This window comes from Tachypleus tridentatus, chromosome 13, assembly GCF_004210375.1.
Source record: "Tachypleus tridentatus isolate NWPU-2018 chromosome 13, ASM421037v1, whole genome shotgun sequence".
Classification (NCBI taxonomy): Eukaryota; Metazoa; Arthropoda; class Merostomata; order Xiphosura; family Limulidae; genus Tachypleus; species Tachypleus tridentatus.
In genome coordinates, this window is record NC_134837.1 from 80,698,947 (window position 1) to 80,717,125 (window position 18,179).

The window sequence follows — 18,179 nt, forward strand, 5'->3', positions numbered from 1 at the left end:
CACTACTGAGACCTCTTGTTGGGCATTTCCTACACTGTTTACAACTTCTTTTCGGTATGGTCTTAAACTTTTGACCAGCTAGTATTTAGGCTAATTTCATAGTGTTCATATTTTCCATATTAAATACTAAAAGAGTTTTTATTTTTATTTTCCCTTTTCTTATTTTCATCTTTTGAAGTTCTACTCAAATAAGTGGTTGAGTCTAACAACGCAAAACGCATATTTTTTTCTTTATGTTCATTGACCTTAATATTTTGGCCAGCAGTGTATATATATTTAATGCTGATAAGCCTGTATAATAAACTATGTACCAATTAAATCGGTGAAATAAATGCTCATTTGAAATAACTACACTAACAAAATGTTCGAAATAAAAACACTGAACTGGAATTGCTGTTTTTAATCTGTTTTCTTTCTGCTTGTTTTTAAATATCAAGTAATCAACAGCTGTTCTTTTGAGTTGAAATAATTTGTTGTGTTTTTGTTGTTGTTGCGTGCAAAATGTGTCATATAAACACACATAATAATTACTACACGACGTTTTAAACGTCTGAAACCCCAGACACTTCAACGAATTTGACGGAGTGTGTTCCACTTGCTGTCCTTGTAATTCGAAATAAGCTTGGGAATATTATTTCTATTCTTTCTTCAACAGTGCATAGCATACTCGTTCCATGGTCAGTGGTTCGACCCTCGTCACGAATTCGTTGTTTCAGAAGTTTGTTGTGTCTGATCTTATCTTTGTGCACACTTGCCTTGAGCAGTCTCCAAAGAAATAGTAGTCTATGAGAGTCAAGAAAAGGGGATTCGCTCTTGGAGACCACGTTTGTCAATCCAGTGTCCTGGGAAGGTGGCATATAACCAAGCTATGAAATTTAAAAAGAAGTTGTAAACCACCCATGGTTCCAAATATTTCGGACATCTTGAATAACTCTTGGCCGTGAATTGGACTTTAAATTTATTACATAAAAGGCTTATTCTTCTAAACCCTTGGAGATTTATGAGTGTCTTGGATAGTTTGTGTTGAAATTGTCACACAAAACATTGAGTTTAAACTTTTCCTCTAAAAAAATCTCTGTTACAGCGAAAGATAAGGATGACCATGTGACGTAAAAGAATTAAAGAGTTAGGGTTAGTGAATGTAGATCTGCAAGGTGTGAAAAGTGGGATTTCAGTTAATCTTATTCATAAATCGTTCTACAGTAGTTTCTAAATCTTATTGCATATATTATTTTTATAATTATTATGTACAAACTACTTAACATGCAAGACAAGTACTACACGTGGATATAAGTTAAACAAATTAAACGAGTGCTCCCACCATATTTATAACGTCATCAACAAAATGTTTACTTCATTGTCCACCGGTGGCTCTTTATAACGCTAAAATTTAAGGTTCTATCCTTACGGTAAGCACGGTACAAGTAACCCCTTGCGTCGCTTTGTGCGAACAATACAAGAAACAAATTACTTGCATCAAACTATTATTAAAAGTGTTTGCTACAAATACTGCAAAACCAGCATTAATAGCAAGTGAAAGTTATGAACGCAACGTTTCTGTCACATCCTTATTTTAACTTTGGTGTTATTGTTCTATAGTTGTGTTTTAGTTAATATTTTAAAGACGTTATTTAGTTAGTTATAAAACTTCTTCACTTCCCATGGTAACGTAAAATAACATTTTAAAATAATACTGTTGAGACTAAGTCACTTAATCTTGTCCAAACCATAACAATGGTTGTTCATGAAAGTTCTTGATATATAGAGCATGTAGAACAATGTTAAGTCTATCAAATCCCAGCCGACCGAGGAAACCCTGGTATCGGACGAAAGGTTTTGTTGCCATGGGTATTGTAGACGTTGTTGGTTGAATTATTATAATATATTCTTTATTTTTGCTCGTAGGCTCTTGAATTTAAATGTAAACTACTTCAAATTTAAAAATACAAAACGTCGCATCTGAAACGAAGCAATTATATTAACACTATTATTTAACTAAAAGTTAACAATTAATTAAAAGCAAGCAGTTTAAAAGTATAAACAATATTAAGGAGTTTCTCAGTGACAACTTCCTTTATTCATTTAACAAAACTATTCAAAGCCTTATTAACGAGACATTGTCTGAAGAAAAACAATAGGAATTTAAAAGTTGGGGCGTTTTTTCATGTTTAATTTCGTTAAATAAAACTGAGAATTCCTTTTTTGTTCTGATTACCGTCATCTAATACCAAGTTAGAAGATTAAATAATGATTTGGAAGAATATCTTTGAAATCTTTGCTAATTAGTTGAATATTCTCTTGGTACACAACTTGCTATATTTTACACACCCTTTGTAAATATTTTGAGAATTACATTTTTTTTCTCCATACTAACTGCACTATAAAAAATTTGAAAACATGTACAGTTAGAAATTGCTTTTCTACTACACATTTAAATTTTATAATGTAGAAAAGTACTGTATAATTTGTAGGACTAGAATAAAATAAATTGTTTTCTTTACAACACATTTACATGTTATAACGCTTCCCGCTAATACAGCGGTAAGTCTACGGATTTACATCGCTAAAATCAGGGGTTCGATTCCCCTCGTTGGGCTTAGCAGATAGCCTGATGTGGCTTTGCTATAAGAAAAGGAGAAAAGCACATTTTATAATGCAAAAAAGAAATTAAAATAACTTTTAATTAATCAGTTGTGTTAGTGATATATTATGATATCCGACATGCTGTGAAGTTTTATAGTGCTGTTATTATTATAATTAGTGTTAAACCTTTCCCATAGCTTCTTGATTGCTGAATTGCAAGTTGATATTGATGTTATACCGTTGTTAGTGAGGTAAAGACATTAATATTGCTTTTTTCTTTTATCATTAAGCCTAACACTGCAGGTCATTGATGCGCTACAAATGTAACGGCCAAATTGTGCTGTTTGTCTGTTAAAGAGAGTTAATGACGACTAGATGCCTTGCTTACGCGCCAAAATGCTGCAAGAAGAAAATTATTTTTTTATCATTTTATAGGTGTCGCTACCGTTTGTATACAAAACGTTTATTGTTGTTTTGAATTAAGCACAAAGCTACTCAGTGGGCTATCTGTGTTCTGCCCACCACGGGTATCGAAACCCGGTTTTTAGCGTTGTAAGTCCAGTAACTTATCGCTGTTCAACCAGGAGACTTAATGGCTAACGAATGACGTAGATCTTTTTAAAATAGTTGTGAAACAAGTTGATTATCATTCTCAAGTTGAACCTATTATACATATACTGTTACTACATTCTACAAAATGTTTATATATTAAACAGCGCCATTACATATTTATCTGCGTTAACAACATTAATACGGCAAGCGCTTACTTTGACGATTTCTTTCAGCAACTTTTGAAACACCTGGATATTACATTTGGCACAATGCCTTGGTTCTATAAATAAAGATAATTTTCATTCGTAGTCAACGGCTGTAGCCATAGGTTTATGCTTTTGGTTTTTACGTGTACGGATTTTCACTGCATGAATTATAGGAACGTCGGCTGTTTCCAAAGGGCTATTCGTTTTCCTCATGTTGTGTTTAGATATACTGCGATATTTCTTAGCATAAGAACATCATTAATTTCAATACAGTAACTATAGTTAGTAATATATGAGAATGGTTAATTTTTAAACTAAAACGATACTTAAACAACAACAAAAACGGTTACAGTAATACAATGACGAAAATCGTTTTGATTAATTTTTCATTTCACTATAGGCAAAATTACTCACTCAGTAATATGTTTGTAGGAAAATAATTCATTTAACGAATCTATTATTTTAAATTTCTAAAAAACATGAATGTAACTTTATTAAATTATACTATATTATTACGTTTTCGGTTATATAGATCCTTGTCTAGGTTTACTGTACCACTTAGAAAGATCCTGGAAGACATAAGGCTCTGTCCCAGGGAATTTTGTCTCAACCTGATGTTGGTTTGTTTCCTTATCTATGGATTTCGAGTTCGAAGAATCACTAATTTTTCTAGAAAATATGAAATTAGCACAAAGTTCCGATTGAGATTTGCTTGTCGTCACGGGGTGCCCTCTGCAGGGCGTTGCTTCAAACTCTTCTTCGTCGACTTCCTTGATTTCGTCAAACGTTACCGGTTGCGTACGAAACCTGTGGCCACGGCGATCTCGTAATTTCCTTTTTTGTGATCTTTTCAAAGGCTGAGGATATTCTGTCATTGCTAATTTATAAAACCAATCTTTATGATCCGATGAAGTAGTTTCGTTTAAATTCCCAGTATATGTCATTTGAGACATTGATGGATCTTTGCAATTAGCCATATACTTTAGTTTTCTGTATTTTCTTGTTTCTAACGAAAATATTAATGATGACAGTATCTTGTATCCTGGATAAATAGAATATGTAACGATTATATGACGTCAAAGTTCTCTGACAACCAATCAAACTTCTGGAATTCACAGGAACACTTTGAATTGTTTCCTTAAAGCAACCAAATCATGACACTTTGTTATGAAGACTATGAAAAAAAAATTCTTTCGCACTTTTTAAGCACGTACTAAGGGGTTTTAATGAAATTTCAAATGTCTTTTTTTCTAAGTTCTACAAAGTGCATATAACTTTACAATATCAAACAACGGTTAGGAAATACGTTCTCGATAAGCTTAAAATGGATCTCGTATCATAAATGAAGATCCTTGGCCGATGAAAACCTGTCAAGATCCACATCTGGAAGAAAAGAAAAATACATAGATATATGAAGGTATGAAAAGCTGCCAGTCTGTATACATACATATATATATTTAAAGACCAAACTTAGAAAGTTAGGAATTGTGCCAAAATGTATTACTATGCTTTGCTGGGTTACTCTTCGCAAGAATAAAAACAAATAGATAAGGTTGTTAGATACATGTATTAAAGAACTTTGTGATTTTAATGTATCTACTGTTTATTTGCGTAGAATATGGGTGATGTTATGGGTTCTTAGAGTGTCGGGTCACTAATAATATTTATTTTTAGCCTGTTCGGCAGCCAGACAGAATATCACGCTCCTTTTGGTGACTGTAAATACGTACAGTCTGGGAACTTCACATCATAACCAGTAAACAGCTTTATTATGACTGAGGAAACAACATTTTTACAAACGTTTCCAAAAGAGCTAAAGAAGTTTCAATTTATTAACATCATTATTGATATGATTTTAATATTATCAGATGAAATATCGCGCAATGTAACTGCTATCACAGCTAACGAAACACCATTTGTTTTAGGATTGTGTTTTTTTTTAAATGAAAAAAAATATGTTTGTTGTAGCTCAACTGAGGAAAGACTAACGTAAAAAAATACAATTTTGGCAAATATTACACTTGTTTAGAATACTTAAAGGGCAGTTTTAATTCCTTTAGCTTCCTTTTAAACACTCTGGGACAAGCAGGCCACTTTTTTAAACATTTCGGTACAAATTTGTTAGTTTGTTTGTTTTGGAATTTCGCACAAAGCTACTCGAGGGCTATCTGTGCTAGCCATCCCTAATTTAGCAGTGTAAGACTAGAGGGAAGGCAGCTAGTCATCATCACCCACCGCCACCTCTTTTACCAACGAATAGCGGGATTGACCGTAACATTATAACGCCCCCACGGCTGAAAGGGCGAGTATGTTTGGCACGACGGGGATGCTAACCCGCGACCCTCAGATTACTAGTCGCACGCCTTAACACGCTTGGCCATGCCGAGCCCTTTCGAGACAAGCATGCCACATTTATAATTCCTGTCAGAAGTAGAAATGACCTCAATCTAAGTTTGACTGTGTGGGTATTTGGGTATTGATGTTGTTAAATACCCAGGAGGGTCAGGTACATTTGACCTCTTCCTCCCTCCCGAACGATTATAGCGTCTGTCTTTAGGGTGTTTTTGTTTTTTTTAAAGCTTTGGGCCAGAGTAAAAGTATAACATCATACTCAGGTCCATTTCAGGGCTCAGTCCATGCATGGACGAACAAGAAGTTCCTCAATCTAAACGGGAGCTTGTTTGTTTGGTTTGAATTTCCCGCAAAGCTACAATAGGGCTATGCACTCTACCCGTTTTTAATTTAGCAGTGAAAAACCACCCACTGCTAACGCTTGCACTACTATTTTACCAAAGAACAGTGAAATTCACCGTAAAGTTATAACGTCCCTAACTACTCAGCCATGCTTGTCCAGCTAAATGAGAGCACCCTCAAATGTTTATACAGATTTTTGCCTAATTACACACAACCAGCTTTGAATGAATGTTTTATGTGCTATGTTTTGCTCTCAAAGTTTGCCCAGGATCGATGTGGTTCCTTCTTTTTGTTTTGTTTTTAGTTAGGGAAGATTGTTATATTACAAATTGAATTAAATTAGATTATTATGATGCGCCCGGTTTTAAAAGTATAGAAATATAAGAATAGTGATATATAAGATATGTATATGAAATAAAAAGATATCAAATTAATTGTAGTATTCGATATTTTAGTAGTTGCGTTCATTACAGATACACAGTTGTATGAAAAGTTGTATCCTTTTTCATAAATATATATGTATGCTCTGTTTAACAATGATAACAAAACCAAAACCAGTGCATCTAACAAATCAGAAAAGTTGGTTATCTTATGTCAATATAATTACAGACAGTGTTAAAGTGTGTAATTTAGGTCTTGTGGACTTGAAAAGTTACCACGTGAAAGCTGAGCTTAACAGCTAAGTAGACAAATCCATTTCAAATTAAGAACCAAAAAAGTGGAAAAATATGTTGAAGACATTCAAGCCAGACAACAAAAAAACATATTATAATTTGTAAGAAACAAAAAAGTATTTAATGGATAAAAATACGAATTACAATAAAACTAATGCTGCTTTGAGTATTTTTAGCCTGAAGATTAGCTTGCTACAACTCAGTTAAACATTCAGACCGAAGACTCATACTAAAGTTCAATCTCAACAACCACTTATCTAGAACTGGCGATTACAAAGAAATCAGTCTTCCTGACACATACAATGATACTTTCAAGCAGCTTGAAGAACTAACTGTCACGATTATTTGTTTGTTTGTTTTTGGATTTTGCACAAAGCTACACGAGGGCTATCTGCACTAGCCGTCCTTAATTTAGCAGTGTAAAACTAGAGAGAAGACAGCTGGTCATCACCACCCAACGCCAACTCTTGGGCTACAATTTTACCAAAGAATAGTGGGATTGACCGTTACATTAGAACTCCCCCAAGACTGAAAGAGCGAGCATGTTTGGTGCAAGGAGGATTCGAACCCGCGACCCTCAGATTACGAGTCGAGTGCTTTAACCACCTGGCCATGCCGGGCCGTCACGATTATAACACCCTTGCTGTGGACACTTTGAATCTTCAATATATAGATATATATATATATCTTGCCTCCCGCTAGTACAGCGGTAAGTCTACGGACTTCCAACGCTAAAATCAGGAGCTCGATTCCCCTCGGTGGGCTTAGCAGATAGCCTGATGCGGCTTTACTATTAAAAACACACACACTTTCTTTATATATATATATATACATACACACACACATATACATATATGTATATGATATATTATTAACTATAACTGAATATAATTTTTTTTTTCTTTTTCTGATCATTATCGTTTACGACAGATATAATATCCAAATTTTTGTCTTAGGCGCTCATATAAACATAACTTAGTAACCTTCAATAAGTATGTTAAATTCCTGAATGTTAAAGTTCGCAATATGCGACTCATAGATTAGCTATGAGCTTTGTTTCAGAATTATCGTTCGTTGTTGTAACACGTATTAATTGACTTGTAAAATCATACACAGATAACTTGTTGATTTGCTATTCTACGAAATCAATACATTTGCTAATAACACTACTATTTGATTAAACTCAAAATGTTTAATAAGGTCACTTTGGCTTGATTCAACTCAAAATTCCACTGTGTTTACTATAACTTGATTGGGAGAACTAGTTCAGAATGGTCATTAAGCTCAACATTGATTGGCTAAATTCAATTTGTTAAAAATGTTAATAAAAGTTACTCTTGGTGACTAAAATTAACAGTTCAACACATTCATTGAAGTTGCATTTTTTGGTTAAACTACCCGCTCAAAATGTTCGTTAAGCTCACTGTTGTTAGTTCATTAAAAACTATCAGCTCAAAATGTTCGCCAAATTTCTTTTTGCTTGTTTAATATACTAACTCAAAATGTTTTCTAAGTTCATTATTTTTTGGTAAAATTTGCACATTCGAAATATTTACTACGTCCAGTGCTGATTAGACAAATTACCGCTTCACATTGTTCACGATGTTCATTGTTGTTTGGTTAAGCTTTCAATTCAAAATGGTTTGCCCGGCATGGCCAGGTGGGTTAAGGCGTTCGACTCGTAGACTGAGGGCTGCGGGTTCGAATCTCCGTAACACCAAATATGCTCGCCCTTTAAGCCATTATAATGTGACGGTCAATCCTACTATACGTTGGTAAAAGAGTAGTTCAAGAGTTGGCGGTGGGTGGTGATAACTAGCTGCCTTCCCTCTTGTCTTACACTGCTAAATTAGGGACGGCTAGCGCACATAGCCCTCGAGTAGCTTTGCGCGAAATTAAAAAAAAAACAAAAACAAACAAAACAATCAAAATGGTTACTAAATTTTCTGTTGCTTCATTCAACTACCTAGTTAAGTGAGTTCATTGTTGCTTATTTAAACTACCTAGTTAAGTGAGTTCATTGTTGCTTATTTAAACTATCTAGTTAAGTGAGTTCATTGTTGCTTATTTAAGCTACCTAGTTAAGTGAGTTCATTGTTGCTTATTTAAACTACCTAGTTAAGTGAGTTCATTGTTGCTTATTTAAACTATCTAGTTAAGTGAGTTCATTGTTGCTTATTTAAGCTACCTAGTTAAGTGAGTTAATTGTTGTTTATTTAAAATACCTAGTTAAGTGAGTTCATTGTTGCTTAGTTAAATTACCTAGTTAAGTGAGTTCGTTGTTGCTTATTTAAACTACAAATTCAAAATAATTACTTAATGCTCTACTGTTTGGTTAAACAGCGTTCGGTGTTGTTTTGTTAGGCTATCGATTCAAATTGGTTAATAAATTGTTTGTTCTTGGTTAAACTATCAGTTTAGGTAAGTCGTCTATGAGGTATATTTACCTTCATCTGGGGGTTTAAAACGTGGTTTCTACACCCCGTTAATATACACGTTGTATATTACATTTGAGGGAAAGATTTACACCTGTATCTTAGACAGGAGCTACCTTCCTTCACTTTATGAATTGCTTATGAAATATTTGCTATGATGTTAAATAATTAATATCTTACAACGTGAATGGTTTGACATTTATACAAATAGTAGAGATGGGTGATTTGCCTGAAAATACCACGAGAAGGAGTAATTTATCTAAACGCTATGAGCAGCCATAATAGAGTATTATAGAGTTTGAATACAGAGCTAAGATATTCATTTGCAACTTTTATTCAGAGTTCACTTTGATGAGGTAATGAATTTATTAATTTGTAAAAGATAGTTTTCCCTTCATCTTGGGCACATTTTTGTATCTTTCATTTCTTTTGTCCTGTTGAGTCTTTTTTTCTTCTATTACATTTTGTATTAGTCTACTAGTCCTGACTCACAAAACATGTTCATGTCCTTCACTTAAACTTCCTTTATTCTATTATTTTCACGCACAACATTTAAGCTACGCTTTCTTACAGGCAGTGTGCATTAGATCGATAAATCTTCGTCTATTTGAAACGTTTTTCGCAATCAGACAAACAAACTCACGTATATATAGTTGTAGTTAATAAACCTACGTATACGTAACTTTGTTTTATAAAACTACACATGATGTAATCAGTAAAGTAGAGTACTAGTATTTATAATAGGTTATTAAACAGGTTATTCAGTGTATGTATGACACAGTTTTATGAGTTGAAACAAAGAAGCCTACAAAAGCGTTGTGTAGAAAAGAAAAAGAGGTGTTTATAGCCGTCTATGAAACGAATCGAAACTAAATTATTGCAAAGTAAAGTACATGTAAAGTTGTAATAAACGCAAACTTAGCTGATTATGCAAAACGTCTGAATACATGTTCACAAAGTGATAAGCATATGGTTTAAGATGAACTACATGCATATTTTAGACCTAAATAATGTTTGATTTGTTTTAAAATTCACGCAAAGCGACACGAGGACTATTTGCGCTAGCAGCCCCTAATTTAGCAGGGAGGACAACTAGTTAACACCTCCCACTGCTAACTTTTGGGATACTTTTTTACCAACGAATAGATTGAGATTGACCGTCACAGTCTAACACACAGCTGAAAAGGCGAGCCTGTTTAGTGTATTCGAACTCGCCACCCACAGGTGCGGTCCCCCGCTGGTACAGCAGTAAGTTTACGAATTTATAACAGTAAAATCAAGCGTTCGATTCCAGTCGATGGACTCAGCAAATAGCCCGATGCGGTTTTGCTATAACAAAACACACACACCCGCAGGTGCGAGTCAAGTACCCTAACCACAAGGACATGCCGGGACTAGACACGAATACGTCGAGAAATTGTATTTATTACAATATTCATTTATTTTCTTCAAGGAAAATACACGAGGGTTAAGTGTTGTTTGTGTGAAATAATTTGGAAATAATACTAATTAAAAAAAACAACTAAAGTTGAAATCGAAGGCAGTAGTCAGTTGACCATGACGTCATTGTGCCACCGAGAAACATACTCGTTTTACATTAACAAAACTGACTAAGCAACAAGTAGGCAAGGTAATCTGAATTGAAAAGCCAATAATCAATCAATCCTCGCACAAAGGCCTAACTAACGATATGAGGTTTGTAGTATTTGATAGAGAAATTTACGACAAAAGTTTCGGACAGAAAACACAAACGCATTATTTATTAGATTATTTAAACTTTTTTACTAGCCACACACATATTTTTAACAACAGAGTGTTGAAATGACTAAAACGTTGTTAAAGATAATTTGTTTAACTGTTCATTGAGTGGTTTGTACAAATACTTATTAAAACGTCACATCAAGGCAGCGTTGAAAAGCAAACACATGGCCATCCCGGTATTACGTTATTTAAATTAAACAGAAGTTAAAAATTACACATACATAAATGGATCGATTTAAATTGTGCTAACATATCTCTTTACTTGGCATAATCAGTTATATATATGTGTGTTTTTCTGTTATCAGAATAAGGCTCTTTCTCTCAGTGAGTCAGTGCATCACAGACATCTCAATTCAGCTCCGAGCTATTTTGATGCCCAGTTATATTAAGTTCAGCATCTGAGTTTTCTCAGCAGTAACCATATCGTTAAACTATTTACAAAAGTAAACGTTGTCACATTTAACGAGTTAACTGGTTCACATTACGGCACCCAGCCACTATTAACACAGTTTATATCTGGCTTACAATGTCAGTCCACACAGTCTAATCCCCTTTGTTGCCAAATAAAGCGTTCAAAAGAAATGAGAGACAGAGCAGCAAAAAAAAAAAAAAATGTATATCTCTTCATGAAGTAACTGTGCAGAATTATTAAGTAATATTACACTGGTACACATATTTTCAAACAAAAATATTACTTACTAAATTAGAGATCACATGTAACCAGAACCCTTGATCATTTCCCTTCTATTATGAGATCTGCTGGCAGTTGTTGCATATTTTCTTTCAAAGCGTACTATTATAAGAAAATCGTGTCACAAGCTTCCCGAGTCACCTGTACGCCCAAATACAAGTGCTGTAATAAAGCACAGCTTCCCATACGTCTGGGTTAGCAGTAATCCACAAAGATAATCTTTGGTTGTCACTTTCCCGGATGTTCGCGAAGGAGAGTTCTACACGAGAGAGCAGTGCCAATAAAAGCACGCGCTAAATTTACTCTACGGATTTGTATCAGTTGAAGGCAACGACCGTTCAATACGCTGTGAGTGAATGTTGTTTTCAATACATATCCGTTTGTTACTGTATGTCCATGTAAGGACGCTTAAAAGTTTGACTGATCGCGTAAATATGGAGGAATTGTAAACACACGCTAATGGTTAATAGGTTGTTGTTTTTTGTATTACTATACAGCACATATCACCAATGTTGCTGTTTTAGTTAAAACTAGTAGTTTTTATTGTTCTGAAATAGTTTTAAAATAGCCGTATGTCTAATATACTAATCTATTGTGCATATTGTTTGAACTAACTTCTTGAAGTCAGTGTCTGTTAGTTTCTTTGATAATTTTTAAAGAAAATATTCGTTAAGGATATGTAAATTAAAATCTTCCATATTGAAGATGACAATAACATTCCTAGAATGAATGACTAAGAAACTTAGGCTGTTCTTGTAGTGTCTGTTCATTGCATATCACTAATTGTAAATCATGTATTTAAACAAGGAGCTTTGGGTAAGTTGTTTATTACCCCAACAGCATAATGCTCTCTATTCTGTCAGTTTTGCCCCGGCATGGCCAGGTGGTTAAGGCGCTCGACTCGTAATCTGAAGGTCGCTGGTTCAAATCCCTGTCACATCAAACATGCTTGCCCTTTTAGCCGTGGAGGCGTTATAATATAACGGTCAATCTTACTATTCGTTGGTAAAAGAGTAGCCCAAAGGTTGGCGGTGGGTGGTGATGACTAGCTGCCTTCCCTCTAGTCTTATACTGCTAAATTAGGGACGGCTAGCAAAGGTAATCCTCGTGCAGTTTTACGCGAAATTCAAATAACAAACAAACAATCTACCAGCTTTAAACACTTTCAATTCATAACATACAAGGGTTTGGATATTCAGCAATTTTTAAAAGAACAGGCTTAAGGAATGGGATAATAAATATTATACCAGTGTCTCTTATTTTTAACTATTATATTACAGTTTATTTTTAATAAGTCTCTTTCTTGTTTAAACTATTACAGTGCACAGACTTCCTATATTTTTCAGAATTGTAATACACAGATAGATGAAGGATTGTTCAAAAGTAAATATCAGTAGAAAGAAATGCTATAACAAACGTGGACTAAAAAAAAAGATTACAACAAATCTTTACTACAGACTAAGTGACTGACTAAATCACTTAAAAGTTGACTAAATCTGTTCACCATTTTTTTCGACGACTAAAAGTACTAATACTATAATTAACTAAAACTGACCGACTAAAGCTGTAGTAAAAATCTACTAATTTTGGCCAACGAGACTAAGTGTTTGACCAAAGGAAGAAAATGCTGACTAAATCGATGTTGCTGGTCAATAGCTCGAAACTCTATATGACGCAGTTTTCACTTAAACACCGAAAAATATTTTTAAAAGACATGTTCAAATTCCTCGCTCACACTGATGTGTATATATGTGAAACATGTTATTTCCATTTTTTTCAGACCGCAATAAAAACTCAAATATCATAAACAAAATAAAAATATTTAATTTATTCTCATATTCTACATCTAATAGAAGAACAGTTTAGGGATACATGAGTAGTTTACGTGAATACGTCGCCTGTTGTAGTTCTTCGATTAATAAGATACCAATCCTTTCATACCCATTGTAATGCAAAATACAAGACCTAAGCTTAAGTTCTTATAAATGTATCTCAAACATTAACTCTCCACCACAGCTCATAATTACAAAATTGTAATTTTTTCACTTCAAAATTATCTAAAATAATATGCACTACTTTCCAACTAGCTTTGATTTTGAATTTTGCACAAAGCTCGACGAGGGCTGTATATGGTAGCCGTTCCTAATTTAGCAGGAATCGACTGGAGAGAAGGCAGCTAGTCATCATCACCCACTCTTGGGCTGCTCTTTTACCAACGAAAGGTGGGGTTGACCAACTCACCATCTTAGCCTTATGTTTGACATTATTGAACGTCGTAAAACAACAAGACAAAGACATCATTGATCCAGGTTTGATGATTAAGGAAAAGAAAATCTTTATCTTTGTTAATCCTTCAATTCTTTATAGGCATTATTTTAAAGTTTTAATTTTAAGACATCAATATGGTTACATTACAAAAGTTATAAGATATAACAAACTACATTTAAAGTTCTATTAATCTGTTCGACGGGTCGTAAAACCAGGTGTTATAATCCAGTCACAATGTTTGTAACAACTAGTGTTAATGACTCATCAATACTGCTTCAATATACTTCATTACGAACCAGTCTGTGTTGTCTTAATACAAGTTTCACTAACCAATAAGATTTGCCGTAATGTCAAATGTAACTAGCTGACCAGAAAGTTCATCCATTGCATTAACTTTAATACCCTTGCTTAGTGGTCATCATTGTATTGTGCTCATAGTGGATAGATTCAACGAGTTAAACCTATCCATGGTAATTAGCACGGTTTAAACACTTACTAAAACCAATGTTGCATGTTGCATTCACGTGCTTACCAATCAGTGTGGCTTTAGCACTCATTTACAAATAACTAAGCACGTAGACTGCGACGTTTCCAGTGCCCAGAATTGTCATAATGTAAATTTATCATAATGAAAAATCTTATCAACTACTCAGGATAGCGTTAGATTTTAATTACTGTTATCTCATATCCCGCTCAAAGAGGATCAGTATCAAAGGTCATTAGCTATCAGTGAAGCCATTCTACGTTATTGGTCAATCATAATGGCATGAATATCTTAGAGTCAATCAAGCCATAACACTCTACGTTATTGGTCAATCAAAATGGCATGAATATCTTAGAGTCAGTGAAGTCATAACACTCTACGTTATTGGTCAATCAAAATGGCATGAATATTTAACATTTTCCAGTCAATCAAACATGGGATATCTTGTTAGCCAATTAGCACCTTCATAACATTGGGTTTAAAGGCATTTTTCACATTCCACTTATGGACAGTAGGTTAAAAGAAAAATATATTTTACACGTTTGAAAATAACCAAAAATTCATCATGGTAGAAGTAAACCAGTTTACGAAATTTTAAGTGTTTTTTGTTATAGTTTGCCAAACTAAAAAAGTTCTACGGCCAACAATAGTACTATAGCATTTATATAATGTATACATCCCATAATAAGTGTTCGACATACTTCTGAAATCTAGCAATTAATGTGTGCTTGTGAGAGATGTTTTGAGGCCCTCATTATTTATTCATGTTTATATCATCATGTGGATAAACTCCAATAGTAATAATTCAAACTAAACACATTGAAACACAAGGTTATATCTGTGCGTGGATTACATCAGTGATGTCATTGTGAATGCTTGAATAAATGTACTAATTCGAAGCCATTCTTATTAGAGCGAATCGTTTCTTGTTTTGGTCCTGGCCAGGAGAGCGTTCTCTTTCTGTATAGAAAGTAGTACACGGTAATTGTTCATACAATGATTAGTTGAATTTTGCTCAAAGCTATTCGAGGACTATCTGAGCTACCACTTTCTAATTTTGAAGCAAGACTCTAGAAAAGGTCAACTAGTCAACCTCACTCGCCGCCAACTCGTGGGTTACTTTAATTAGAAAATGATGTTTGGCCGTCACTATCATAATATACCGACGGTTCTAAAGTGCGTGAGGCGTTTCTTTTTGACATCTAAGGAGCACAAACCACGGAACCTGGATTCACTAACTATTGGGTCTAAGGAGCACGAACCACGGAATTCGGATTCACTAACTATTGGGTCTAAGGAACACGAACCACGGAACCCGGATTCACTATCTATTGGGTCTAAGGAGCACGAACCACGGAATTCGGATTCACTAACTATTGGGTCTAAGGAGCACGAACCACGGAACCCGGATTCACTATCTATTGGGTCTAAGGAGCACGAACCACGGAATCCGGATTCACTAACTATTGGGTTTTTCTTGGCTCTGTTTACATGTATCGTTGAAGTGACTTCAAGCGCGAACTAAACTGATTCGGACATTATTGTTAGACTTTTAACCTTTGTCAACTCTACCTATCTAATAATTCCACAAGAGAAAAAATCAACTCAGTGAAACTAAATTAAAAGGCTTAGTTGTGGTGCATCACAATACACAATACAGAACGTAATAGCCTCCTAGTGGCTTAGCGGTAAGTTCGAGGGCTTATAACACTAAGAAACCCGAATTTCGATACCCGTGGTGGTCACAGCGGCACTGACATCTCATCGTGTAGCTGGGTTTAACAAGAAACAATAAACCTGACCGTTACTAAGTGTCCATAAGCAATAACAACCATGGCAACATAATAAAAAGAAGTAACAAGTAAAATAAAATACAACCTTAAGAAATATATTGTTTTCAAGTTACAGTACAATACCAAATAAATTACTTAGTGACTGCATAGTGACTACTGAAGAAGTATTCCTTGGTCTGTTTCAGTCACAGGAAGAGTAGTTGGGTAAAATTCACTATTTTTTTGAGCACTTTTATTGTAAAACATTTGATTTGAGGAACCAAAGGATGATAAAGGAGAGAATAAAATTCAGAATAATTTCAGTGTTTCCACTATTATAATGAAATTCAGAGGAAGAACCAACGGTTTAATTTGGATTTCGCGCAAAGCTACACGAGAACTATTTTCCCTAGCCATCCTTAGTTTAGCAGTGAAAAACAAGAGGAAAGCAACTAGTCATCACCACCCATTGCCAACTCTTGGGCTTGTCTTTCATCAAATAACAATTGGATTGTTCGTTACGTTATAACGCCTCCGTGGCTGAAAGAGAAAGCGGGTTTGGTGGAACAGGAATTCGAACCCCAAACACCCATCCAACATACGAAGAAGTTATTTAGCTAAAAAAAAACTGGAGTTATTCAAATTATACAATGGCCCCAACAGAGACCTGATCTTAACCCGATTAAACAGATATGGGATTTGATAGATCAAAACTTGACAAGTCAAAAGTTACTTCCAAAGAAACTTTATAGAAGTGTATAAGAGGCACCTGGAGTAAATTTCCAAAGGACACTTTGATTAAATATGTTGCAACAGTGCCTGAAAGACTGACTGCAGTTATTAAAACAAAAGGAGAACTCTCAAAGTATTAACTGTTTGCTAAACTCAAGCACTTCCACTGAATTTCTTTTGTACTAAATATGAAGATTAGTAAAATGATAATGTTTCATCTGTGATTTACCTTATTCTATTATTCTTTGAAGGTAACCTTAAATATAATTTCTGACTTTGTCCTAATACTTCTGTACAATAATGGGTATTTAAATTGGACGCTAGGGGAACTTAAAGAATGACAAAAACTAGACTTTCCTGATATCAGATTTTTCACCGTACATTTAGATCACCAACACAGTGAATGTTAAAAGAAAAATATTTAATTTCTCTCTGATTCTGATCATACATTTGGTTTCGGAACTTAGATATTAAAGAAAGACAAAAATAGCATAATTTTTTTTCAGTATCATTATTATGTTCTTTGATGCTAGAGGAATTATTTATTATTTTTGAATTTCGCGCAAAGCTACACGAGGGCTATCTGCGCTAGTCGTCCCTAATTTATCAGTGTAAGACTAGCGGGAAAGTAGCTAGACAATACGAGTGTGATGGATTTTTGTACCGTCCTATTGGAAGATCTCTTGCTGTGCAACTGTTTGCGATTTTTTTTTAACTTAGCTTGTTGGACATGGTCAGTTCTTGAACACCGTTGAAATTGTTGATCTAATGAAAGATCTCTAATGAATATTTCTCTTTACAAACTTTATAAATCTAATGAGTGGTTCATGTGGTACAAACTGTATATATAAATATATAGGTATAGCAGTGAGTGATTTATGTGGTACAAACTGTATATATAAGTATATAGATATAGCAGTGAGTGATTCATGTGGTACAAACTGTGTATACAAATATACAGATATAGCAGAGAGTGATTCTGCTACAAGAATATATATATATATATATATATAGATATAGCAGAGAGTGATTCTTGTAGTAGAAACTGTATATATGTACATATGTATATGACAGTGAGTGATATATATATATATGCATACTGTAGCTTTGTACTTGACAACGACTATAAAAAACGTGCATAAGTTAGCCAATTTTTATAAGTGTGGGCTTCAAATGTATTTTAAACGTTTTTGCGAGTGGTGTTCACTGGATAATTCCTTTGTTTCGATATGTTTGTGAATTGTGAAAAGGGCGATTTGGTTAACTAGATCTCTTTCCACAAACTTAAAGACTCAGGGAGACAAAAGTAATAAAGAAAATAAACTTC

General features: G+C 34.3%; 1 long non-coding RNA gene across 1 annotated transcript; it reads right to left on the minus strand.

Annotated features, from left to right (window-relative positions):
• Positions 1-1,872: 1,872 nt before the first annotated feature.
• On the minus strand, positions 1,873-11,765 carry LOC143238230 (uncharacterized). Its single transcript, XR_013020469.1, has 3 exons — positions 11,605-11,765; positions 3,858-4,724; positions 1,873-2,622 (listed from the first exon to the last, which is right to left on the minus strand). It is a non-coding gene; the product is annotated as an uncharacterized LOC143238230 (long non-coding RNA).
• Positions 11,766-18,179: the final 6,414 nt, after the last annotated feature.